The 11,865-nt window shown below is 36.9% G+C and overlaps 1 long non-coding RNA gene across 1 annotated transcript; it reads left to right on the top strand.

The window, feature by feature from the left end:
• The first annotated feature begins 6,059 nt into the window (after window positions 1-6,059).
• On the top strand, window positions 6,060-11,552 carry LOC133793592 (uncharacterized). Its single transcript, XR_009874889.1, has 2 exons — window positions 6,060-6,183; window positions 11,170-11,552. It is a non-coding gene; the product is annotated as an uncharacterized LOC133793592 (long non-coding RNA).
• The last annotated feature ends 313 nt before the right edge of the window (window positions 11,553-11,865 follow it).

Raw genomic sequence — 11,865 nt, 5'->3', positions numbered from 1 at the left:
GTCGGAGCCCAGCCGTCCCAGGTGGGGGGAACTGAAGCAAGTGTGAATCCCTCCCGAGGAAAGAGGTCCAGGAAGGGACAAAATCAGGCCGAGTCGTCTAAGAAGGGCAAGAGGGGCTACGAGCCCCAGTATTCGGAGTACACCAACCTGGCGGATACCAGGGAGAACATCTACTTAGCCACTGAAAGGGCGACTCATTACCGGAAACTGGCCCCCATGTTCAAAGGAGGAAGCAATCCGAGGGATACTAGCAAAGGGTGCGCTTACCATAAGGAGGTGGGCCACACGACCAAAGAATGTCGGTAGCTCAAGGACGAGATCGAAAATCTGATCAAACTGGGACACCTCCACCAATGGGTCAGGATGCTCGTGGGAGTTCTGGGACTGTCAGCAGTCCCCGGACAATCCATGATCCCAGGCTCGCCTGGAGCGTACCTGCCTCCCTAGGGAGGATACGCAAAGGGTCCGGGACCGCAGGCCCCTTAGGGGGCCCCTGCCGTGCAGGCGCCCGGACCTGGAATGCCTTATCCGGCGGGGACCGCGCCCCCGCGGGTAGATGGTCACGTAGCCACCATCTCGGGCGGGCCCCATCTGGGAGGACCATCCCGGAATGATCAGAAGCGCTACCTCAACGAGCTTGACCACGACCAAGAGGTATGCACCCTAGTCCAGGCACCGGCCCAACGCCCGAAGTTGATGGACCTCCCCATCACCTTCACGGAAGATGGCGCCCGCAATGCCCATTTCCCACATCATGACCCTCTGGTCATTGATGCCTAAGTCGCCAACAAAATGGTGTCTGATAACTCTACAAAATAAAGTTATTTTACCACTTTTTATGTGCTAATTGTTGCTTAATTCTTGAGTTTTTAATTAATTTATTAAGTTTTTAAGTAATTTTGAATTTGTTAGTCTTATTTTGATTTTATATATTTTTGTGTGTTTTTATAGTAATTTTGTTGTAATTAATTATTTGAATTATTGTTGTATAGTTTAAGGTAAAAAAATGTTGTATTATTGAACTTAAATGTTAAATATAAATTAAATTTTAATTAATATTTTCATGGAACTTATGTTATATATTTGATTATTGAAAATATGTAGTTTAATTTAATTTATGTCTTTTTTTACGAAATATGTTGTATTTTTTTGGCTCTTGAAAAGCAAGAAAAAGAAACGAAAAGAATTGGAAAAATTGAAAATCAAAAGCTACAAGTGTCATGCCCAAGTTCAATCAACCTGCCCCTTCCCAGGCCCAGCACCGAGGCCCAACTCACCTGATGCCCTTTCCTTCCAGCCAACAGCTTCCCTTGGACCCGCTCCAGCCAGGCCCACCAGCAGCTCCAACCGTGGCCCAGCTTCCCATTCAGCAGCTCCTTTGCCCAGCCGAAGAAGCACTCTGCCAGCAGCTCCTACCTCACACCTGCCAGCACCAAACTCAAGCAGCCTGCCACCCTGCCTTCACAGCTGTAATGCCCCGGATTCCCTATTATGGTTTAATGGCTGGATTAGTAGGCCGGGAGGGCCATAACTGTTTAATTATGTCATTAAATGTATTTATGCATGTCTATGAGAATTGTATTATAATATGATGTTAAATGCATGCATGTGAGTCCGCATTTGTTTACAGGGGTATTTTGGTAATTTGGCCCGATGATGGTATAATTGAATATTTGTTTGCGTGTTAATGACATATATTGTGAGACCACATTATAATGTGGATTGGTTCGAGTATTTCGACATGAGACGATCTTTAAACATGATTTATCGGTTTGGTCATAACAGATTTGAGCTCGGGGCTCGGGGTGAGTCTCGGGGTGATATTAATGATTATAGCGTTACCGGGGATTTTAGGGTAATGGGATATGAATTATTGGTGTTTGAGGATATTGAGATTAGCGGGAATTGGGAAGCGTTAATTATGATTAACGGGATAAGCAGAAAGTACCAATTTTACCCTTGAAATGATTTTAGAGGCTTTAGGTGGCTTAAGGGTATTTTGGTCATTTGAGGGGATTAATATTACCCTTTAGTTGGCTGTAGAAGGATAAAGATTAAATAGAACAAAAACAGGGGTTGTCTTCTCCCTTCCCGTACATCATCCTTCTCTATATTTCTCTTTGGTGTTCTTGAGCTCAAGGTGGGGTTTTAAGCTAGGAAACTCAAAGGCTGTGTTGGTGGACTTGGTTCAACCATTGAAGGAGGTTAAAATCTGAATTTGAGGTGAGTTTTATTCATTGGTTTCAGGTGTTACTCTGTTTTCCTTTTAGTTTTCAGCTTATGGTTTTTGTTGTAGAAAGTGGGGATCAAGAGGAGTTTTTGTGTATATTTGATTGGGTTTTGATGAGGGTGAGTTATGGGTGGTGTTTAGAGGTTAAATTGAGTGTTTGGAGGAGGTTTGGAGTTGGTTTGAAGGGTTGGTACCAAGGGAAAATGCAGGGGAGAGTTGGCTGGTGCGTGCTGGTTTCTTGGCTATTTTGCGAAATGAGTCGCGGCCTGGCTATGGTGTGCCGCGGCCTGTGTTGGCTTTAAAGGTGAAAATGGCTCTGTCAGGAGGGTGAGCCGAGGCATGGCTCTGGTGAGCCACGGACCATCAGGGAAAATTTAGCCAAAAACATGTTTTTAGCTTGGGGATTCAAACCTTAGGCCTCGGGGTTGAACCTAGTACCTAGTTGAGTTATGTTTGATGTCCCGGAGGCTAGATCTTGGTTTGGGAACCCTCAGTTATTATTTTTATTGATGAATCCTATATTTTGGTTATGACCAGGTGATCGTCAAGGAATTTAAAGGTTGATCGTTCTCAGGGGTCGTTCATATAATAATTCTCACTCGAACCAGAGGTAAGAAAACAGTGTATGAATACAATTGCACCCTGTATAGGTATATGACATGCATGGTTTGATATTGGGGCATGTTGGTTGATATATGTGGACATGGATTTCATATTAAATGCTAGTGAACGCTGATTACCTGTTTGAGACACTGACTAGTCAGGGACCGACTCTAAAGTCGATGATCACGCATTGAATAGCTCTATGGCATTAGTGCGGGACCGACTCTAAGGTCGAAGAACTTATAAGCGCTTGCCTGGTCTATGACCAGATGTTTATAGCCAAGGTATATGACCCCGGTGACTGTTTGTCACATGGCTAGGGGACGCTGTCCATAGCACGACTCTAGAGCCGGGAGGTAGGTTATGTTGGTGACCACTCACCATGCACCTGTCCTGATCAAACTTATGAAAGAATCACTTATCAATTAAGCCCTAGTGACCCTATCGCCACATGGCTAGAGGGAGCTATGCTCATTAATGTGACTTTTGGTTATTGTCACCTATTTTCTTGGACTGATAGTCCTGAATGGTTATTATGACCGTTGTTGATATTATATCCTGCTTTATTGTGTTTTCTTGCTGGGCCTTGGCTCATGGGTGCTTGTGGTGCAGGTAAACGGAAAGAGAAGCTCACCCAATTCTGAGTGGAGAGCTTGGGCGATGTTGTGTACATACAGGGCCGCTTGACCGCCACGGTCAAGGAGTTCTCAGAGGGACTAGGGGTTTACCTTATTTTTGCCGCTTAGGCCGGCGGGGACTGTAAATTTGAAACAATAGCGACTCTTTTGTATTACGAACTACTTGTAAACATTTTAAAAGGCTCATGAGCAGTTTATTTATTTAATGAAATATATCCTTTCCTTTTTACGGGTTTTTCACCTTAACCTGATAGTAGCACTTAGATCACGTTTTTAACCAAAGGACTCGGGTAGCGAGTCAAATTTCCGGTTCACTGTTCACCGTAACTGTTCTGGGGTAACCAGGGCGTTACAACAGCCCACTGTGGGCCTGCCCACATCTACCAGCCACCCAACCAGCTGCTTTATCCCACTCTTGAGCCCAACAAATGCCACAATGCACTCTTGTCCCCTATGTTCAAAAATGCCAACTTTTTACCCAAACTTTCTTACACATTTTACCCCAAAATCATTATTACACTCTATAATTTACCATTATTTGTCATATTATAATTAATTTAATCAATTTAATTAGTTTAAATTGATTATTTTAATACTCAATTTTTTGGCTATAAATAAGGGATTTGGGTGCATAATTTTGGAGAGGAGGTTACCATACCACAAATTCTACACTTTCAAAATATCTCAATTCTCTTCATCTTTTTCTTCTTTTTGGTCATTTTTCCTATGAGTTTTTAGAGGAAAAATTTGGGGGTTTTTCCTCCAAATTTTCCTAAGTTATGTTTGTAATTTTTTTGTTTGTATTTTCTATTATAGTTATGAGTTTCTAATCTTTTTAAGATTATTAAGGTGATGATGAAACAATTTGTAACTAAATAGTGTTTATTTTGTAGGTTGATTTCCCATTTTGTGCAACAAAGTTCATGGAATTTTCTTCTTCAAATATCTTCTTTCATCTTAAATATCATGTATTTTGGATTGTTAGCACATCTTTACACTTTGTTCTTCATTAGTGCAAAAACATAATATTCTTTGTGTAAGATGTGTCATTAAATTGTACACATCCATGCTTAGAACAAAAATATTATGTTTTGCCTTATATATAATGTTCATTGATTTATTTGTTATTTCATTAGGTTGATTTACATTAAATACTTTGAAATTATAACTTTTTGAAAAGTGAAAAAAAATCTTATCTTTTTAGAAATAATTTGTGCTTAAAATTATAAATCTATTTGAACAATGATAGTTTGATTTATTTTAATTATCACTAAAACTTGGGAATCAATGTACTTTTAAATATTATTGAACTTATATTTTGTGGATTCTATTATCTTAGTAAACATTATTTTACTATCTTGATTTCTATTATTAATTTAGTTATATATATATATTGTCTTTAATATCTTTATTATTATCTTTTATTTCATTTTCATTATACAAAAATCTTATCAATCTTTGGAGCTAGGTTAGAATTTATTAATTTTGGTTTAAAATAGTTTTCTTTTCGATTTTAGACAACTCCTTTGGGTTCGACGTCCTTGCGTACACGATCACTATTCTATATGAACGATTCGTGCGCTTGCGATTTATAAATATTTAAAACATACCCGTTTTTGGTCCATCAAGTTTTTGGCGCCATTGTCGGGGAGTTGCAAGAAGAGATCCCGGCCTTTGGAACCGGGACCAAACATTCGACTCATTCATGAATAATGGTAAAACACTTGGTGAAAGCTTAACGAATGGAAACAAGAAAGCATTATGTAAGAAACAAAGTAAATAAGAACACAAAAATTGTCTTAGACGGACCCGTGTCCGTGAACTACAAGAAATTCGATCTTTACCTACATATAATTTACCTACATATATGTATTGGTAGGTAAAAATTATCTTTACCCACTAATATATATTGGTAAAGGTCATTGGTAGGTAAATAATTAGTTACCATGAAATTATTTTTAGATGTATCATTACGTACCAATCATATTGGTAGGTAGGTATAAGCCTTGAGCTGCATTAATATACTGGAGGGAAAAATTTTGGCATTTTTCGCTCATCTTTCCCTCTCAATTTTTATGTTTTTATAAAGATTGATGGTTGTGTCTAAGTGTAAGAAAATATCCTAGTGTCTAAAAATATATTTAAATGTTGTCTAATTGTTTACCCATTTATCACATATATATATTATCTATATAATATATATCATTCCATTTATTAAATATAATTATAATATTAATATTAGTTTTAATATATGATAAAACCTTCAGCCTCTTCTCTTCATCTCCCAAACTTTCATTTCCCCAAAATTTTAGACCTTCCCGCCTCTTCCACATGTTCTCCCTAAACCCATTTCATCACTCCCATCTCAACCATTTCACAAAGCCAAACCCAAACCCTTATCTCACTAGCTCTCTGTCTCACTCTCATCTCAGGTATGTATTTAATTTTTGTTTTCTTTCTGCCTCTCACTAGCTCTCTCTCTGTTTCTCTCACTTCTTCACTTCGTTCTCTTAAGGTACACACACACACACAACACATATATGCTTCTTCTTTTTTTGGTGAAAAGGCTCTCATTGTGCTCTCAATATTCGACTCCCTTATTTTTTTGTTTTTTTATTTATTTTTTTGGTAAAAAATGGAAGTTCCCGCCGATACATCTCCCCCACCGAGGTCTCTCCAATACCAATTCTCTCTTAGTCATCTCTCTCACAGGTATATGTACACATATATATATATATATTTATTTTGTTTAATTAATTTTTTCATCTTTTTTTGGTGTTCATCGGAGTTGTTTTATCATTTTGTTGATAAATTTAATCTGTTTTGAATATGAGTTTTATCTGATATTACATTGTTAAAATTGCTATATAAATATCCTGACAAACCAAATAGACTAAAATTATTGATCAATGCATTTGATGGTTGTGCTTGTTGTGATCATAATTAAAAAGAATAGTGTTTTGAATATACTTTTGTCATGTCAATCTTACTAATTGGTTGCTTTGGTCCTTGGGTCTTGTTCTGGTTGGTTGCCATTAGTATATATATGGTTCACTTGGGTGTATTTAGGGTTAAGAAAAGTGAGGTTTTTTAGTTGTAAAAAGAGGAGTGATGTGTGTTTTATCTTTGAGTTGTTAGCTTGTTTATAAGGACTGTTGCAGAGTTCTTGAGGAGAAAAGCTGTGTAATGTATTTTTTTTTTCTTATCTTAGTATTATTATTTCAAGGGAAACAAAGTATTAGAACCATTGACTAAATCATTATATACACATCATATCTTGATCTTACATTTTGTTTTTCTCTTTCTTTTATTCTTTTATTGCACATAACATGTTTGTTATAATGCCTCAAAGAGTGTAAAGAAACGTGTAACACCCTGGTTACCCCAGAACAGTTACGGTGAACAGTGAATCGAAAATTTGACCCGCTACCTGAGTCCTTTGGTTAAAAATGTGATCTAAGTGTTATTATCAGGTTAAGGTGAAAAACCAGTAAAAAGGAAAGGATATATTACATTAAGTATATAAACTGCTCATGAGCCATTCAAAACGTTTACAAGTTGTTTATAGTACAAAATGGTCGCTACTGTTTCAAATTTACAATCCCCACCGACCTAAGCGGCAAAAATAGGGTAAACCCCCTAGTCCTTCTGAGAACTCCTTGGCCGTGGTGGTTAAGCGGTCGCATATGTACACAACACCACCTAAGCTCTCCACTCAAGGTTGGGTGAGCTTCTCTTTCCCTTTACCTGCACCACATAGCACCCATGAGCCAAGGCCCAGCAAGAAAACACAATATAACATGATATAATATCAACAATGATCATAACAATTATTCAAGACTTTCAGTTCAAACGAATAGGTGACAGTCACAAAAGTCACAAATATGGGGACAGCTCCCTTTAGCCATGTGACGATAGGATCACCAGGGCTAAATAGATAAGTGAACATTTCACTAGCTTTTAACAGGATAGGTGTATGGTGACTAGTCACCAACATAACCTTCCTCATGACTCTAGAGTCATAATCATGGAACATCGTTCCCTAGCCACGTGACAAGTAGTCACCTGGGCCCTATGCCCTGGCTCTCAGTAACTAGTCTTAGACTAGCCAAGCGCTTATAAATTCATTGACCTTAGGGTCGGTCCAGCATTAATGCCATAGAGCCATTCAATGCTGATATCGATTAGATCTAATCTTTATTCGGCCCTGCGTTTAGAATGCTTATGCCATTTCTGACATTTAGGTCAGTGTCCCTGACTAGTCAGTGCCATATACAAGTAATCAACATTCACTAGCATTTAACATGCAATCCATGTCCACATATATTAATCAACATGCCTCAATAACAATCACACATGTCTTATATATATACAGGGTGCAACTGTATTCATACATTGTTTTCTTACCTCTGGTTCGAGTGAAAATTAATATAAGAATGACCCTTGAGAACGATCAATCTTTTAATTCCTTGACGATTACCTCAAACTTGAGATTAAATCCCCTTCAATGGCTGAACCAACTCTATAAACTCAACCCCTTGATTTCCTAGCTTGAATCCTCACTTTGAGCTCAAAACTCCAAAGGTGAAATGAGAGGGAATGATGTACGGGAAGGAGAAGTAAAGGCTCTGTTTTGTTATGTTTTCTACAGCCAACTAAGGTTCATATAAATCCAAACCAAATGACCTAAATGCCCCTCGGTCACTTAAGGTTTCTAAAGTCATCCCAAGGGTAAAATTGGTACTTTCTGCCTATCTCGTTAGTTATAATTAACGCTCTCCAATTCCCGCTAACCTCGATAATCTCAAACACCAATAATTCATATCCCGTTACCCTATAATTCCCGGTAACGCTCTAATCATTAAAAACACCCCGAGCCCCGAGCTTAAGCCTGTTATGACCAAACCGATAAATTATATTTAAAGATCGTCTCATGCTGAATAACTCGAACCAATCCACATTATAATGTGGCCTCACAATATATCATTGACATGCAAACAAATATACAATTATGCCCTCAACGGGCCAAATTACCAAAACACCCATGTAAACAAATGTGGACCCACATGCATGCATTTAATATCATATTATAATATAATTCTCATAAACATGTATAAATTCATTTAATGACATAATTAAACAGTTATGGCCCTCCCGGCCTACTAATCCAGCCATTAAACCAAAATAAGAATTTCGGGGCATTACAAAACGACAGTTTTTTTTGCTTCTTATGTTGTGTTATATTAGCCTATGTTTCTTTTGTGTTTGTGTTTGATCAATACTTATAATTTATTTTTCATATTATTTTTATTAGAAAAGTGATATTTATTAAGTGTTTTTATTATGTAGTTTGATAAGGCAATTTATGATATTTATGGTTATTCTTAGGTACCCTTTTGTTGTTTTACATCTTACACAGATCCATTTCATGTGAATTAGTGTAATGACCCACTAATCTAGACTCTTGGACCATTATCGAACTATACATACAAATTCTTACTAAAACATACATTTGCGAAAATACCATAATTTATTATAAACTTGTAGAAACAAAGGTTACTTTCATAAAAATAAGTAGGATATGGGTACCCATTGTCTTTAAAACAAAAAAATAACTTAAAGTAAAAAGAGTTACATAGAAAATGCGGAAAATACATTTAAAACCATAAAAACATAAACAAGACTACATCCTCGAATCGAATAACGCTCGACCCCTTGACTCCATTCACCATCGATACACATCCTCTAAGCGTCACGAATCTTTCCACCTCTAAAGCTTATTTTTCTGCACATAAACAGAAAGGAATGAGCCTAATGCCCAGCAAGGAAAAATCTAACACTTAATCATATACATAATTTCATAAGAAACATAAAGACTTAACATAATACATATAACATACACTTATTATAATGGCCATTATTACTTGGGGTCCCATAGACTAAACAAGCATATGCCCATGGGATTAGTGGGGTCCTACTAGCTAAGTAGGTCATATGCCCATAACCCATTTGGGGTCTTGTTAGTCATATGGGTCATATGCCCAAGCCTACAAACATACATACATATCATAACACATTTAATAACATAAAACATATAGATAACATAAGCACATAACATGTTGATTCTAGCCTATTTTCCTTACCAAAGTTACCGGGATATAATGGACTGAGTTGGGACTTTTTGGACCACTCCTAAAACCATAAGAAAGAGTGAGTCTAAAGAAAGGAGATGAAATGAAAGAGATGGAAAGACTAAACCATTTGAGAAACATGCTTACCGAACTTATGTGCTCAAGAACTTAGATTCCCTAACCAGAATGAAGATTAAGGTTAGAGATTGAGTAGAAGACTATGAGAAAGAAAATAACATAATACATAAAGGAACTAGAGTTTTGGTTACCTCAAAGACTTGAAAGACCAATCTACACCTCCACCGAAATACTATAGAACTCACTTCCCAAAGTGTTTGATAAGCTTATGATGTTTAAGCTTATGATTTTCCCAAACCAGGTGTTTACACTCTCACACTCACTTAACACTAGCAGCTTCTGAACTTAGAGCAAAAGGTGAATAATGGCTGGGTACTAGGTCCTATTTATAGAGTTTGGAGATGAAAAGATCTTGATTTTACTTGAATAAAAATAATGGCTTTTTAGGTGAAAATCATTTGAATAATCGTTCAGCAGAGGCTGAAGACTCGTTCAAAAGATGCTGGACTTATGAAGGAGTTTGAATGGCTGAAGGAAAAAGAATTCAAAAGTGTTTGAAAACATGCTGGTGGAGGCGATATATCGCCCCCTATAGGCGATATATCGCCTGGACCACTGTTCCCGAGGCGACCGTGCATCGATTTGTGTTTTCCGTATCTACGTGCTGCGATATATCGCCCCCTATAGCTGCGATATATCGGCATACGCTGAATATTTAAACACGAAATTACACAATTTTAGCTAAGTTTGAATGGGGTAAACAGCCTTGACTAAGCCCTCAACGTATTCAAAGCTGCTGACTGACCCTATAACATTCAAACTTTACTCCTTATTTAATTTAATCCTCAAAACACTTAATCCTTAATTACCATTCATAACATGTGCTTAAAATCCTATTGGTTGATATCTAAACCTTGTAGTATAATAAATATAATCCTTAATATCAGTCATATTAATCAACCTTAGGTTAAAATGAATATTCTTAAACTATAGATTAAACTTAGAAAATCTATAAGTACTACTATGAGTGTCCAAATAATTCCCGGTCTGAACCAAAAATCCATAGTAACAAAGATAATGCTATAAATACTATCATACTATTATCTATCTTAGCTAAGTAAAGTTCTTGGACTCTACAATTAGAAAGAGCTTCTCATGATATAGAAATGATTTTTGCTCCTTTATAGTCATATGATCGCTGCTTTGTGAGATTTTGCTATGTTTACTGGCTCTTTCTAATTGCTATAAACGATGTGTGTATATATATATATTAATATATATGAGATTTATTTGCTTTAGCATCATGAATCTATGCTAGTACTCATCTACCCTTTCTCTTTCGCTTTACTCTAAATAATTATGGCATATTAATTTTTGATTGATTTGCAATTAAATTTATTTTACTGTTGAAGTTGTATTATAATTTTGGAACTAAAAGTGTGAGAAAGGCTTTGATCTATGACAAAACTATGTTTTGTGAAATGTGTAGTGATGGGATTTGATACAAATATGATGGTGGGCTTCTCTTTAGTTGGGTCATGCACCAGATCACCTCACACCTCAAGACCCTTAAGTTCATGCTCCCAAAGATAACTGAAGGGGATCAATATTGGATCAATGCATGGTGAGCTTTCTTCTCCTTAATCATTTTTTTTTCTGTCAATGAGGACATACTCAGTGCATAAGTAGATGTAATCTTCCTTGTCCACGGAAATAAATCAATAATTTTGCATAAACATTTGCAGTACCTGTTTATTTCTCTATCGATTCCTCTAGTTATGTATGTGGGACACACAATATCTCTTTTTCTAAATTTGTAAGTAAAGACATATTCTAGTTTCGTTCATAATAAGTAAATTGTCTTCTGATTTCTCTTTTGATTCCTGTTTTTTCGTTCTTAACTTTTTTTGCTTTGTTCATTTTGAAAACAAATCATCTTCTACGCCTTTCCAGTTCTCAGAACCCAATCGGCTTTGTCTTCTTCTCTGCTGTGACTCACTCTTTTGATCTGTAAGTTACTAAGTAGATGGCTTAATTACTCCATACATAACTTCTCTCTATAAAGGGCTTAGTTCTCCATATTTATGAGTTTTTCCTTTTGGACAGTAAGGGAACGCAAAAAAAAAAGAAAAAGAAAGAAAGAAAAATGACTCCAGCTCTTCCTTGGTGACACAATCTTGGTTAA

Source organism: Humulus lupulus, chromosome 8 (genome assembly GCF_963169125.1).
Source record: "Humulus lupulus chromosome 8, drHumLupu1.1, whole genome shotgun sequence".
Classification (NCBI taxonomy): Eukaryota; Viridiplantae; Streptophyta; class Magnoliopsida; order Rosales; family Cannabaceae; genus Humulus; species Humulus lupulus.
Note: the sequence above shows the minus strand (reverse complement) of the source record. Positions and strands in the feature narration are given on the sequence as shown.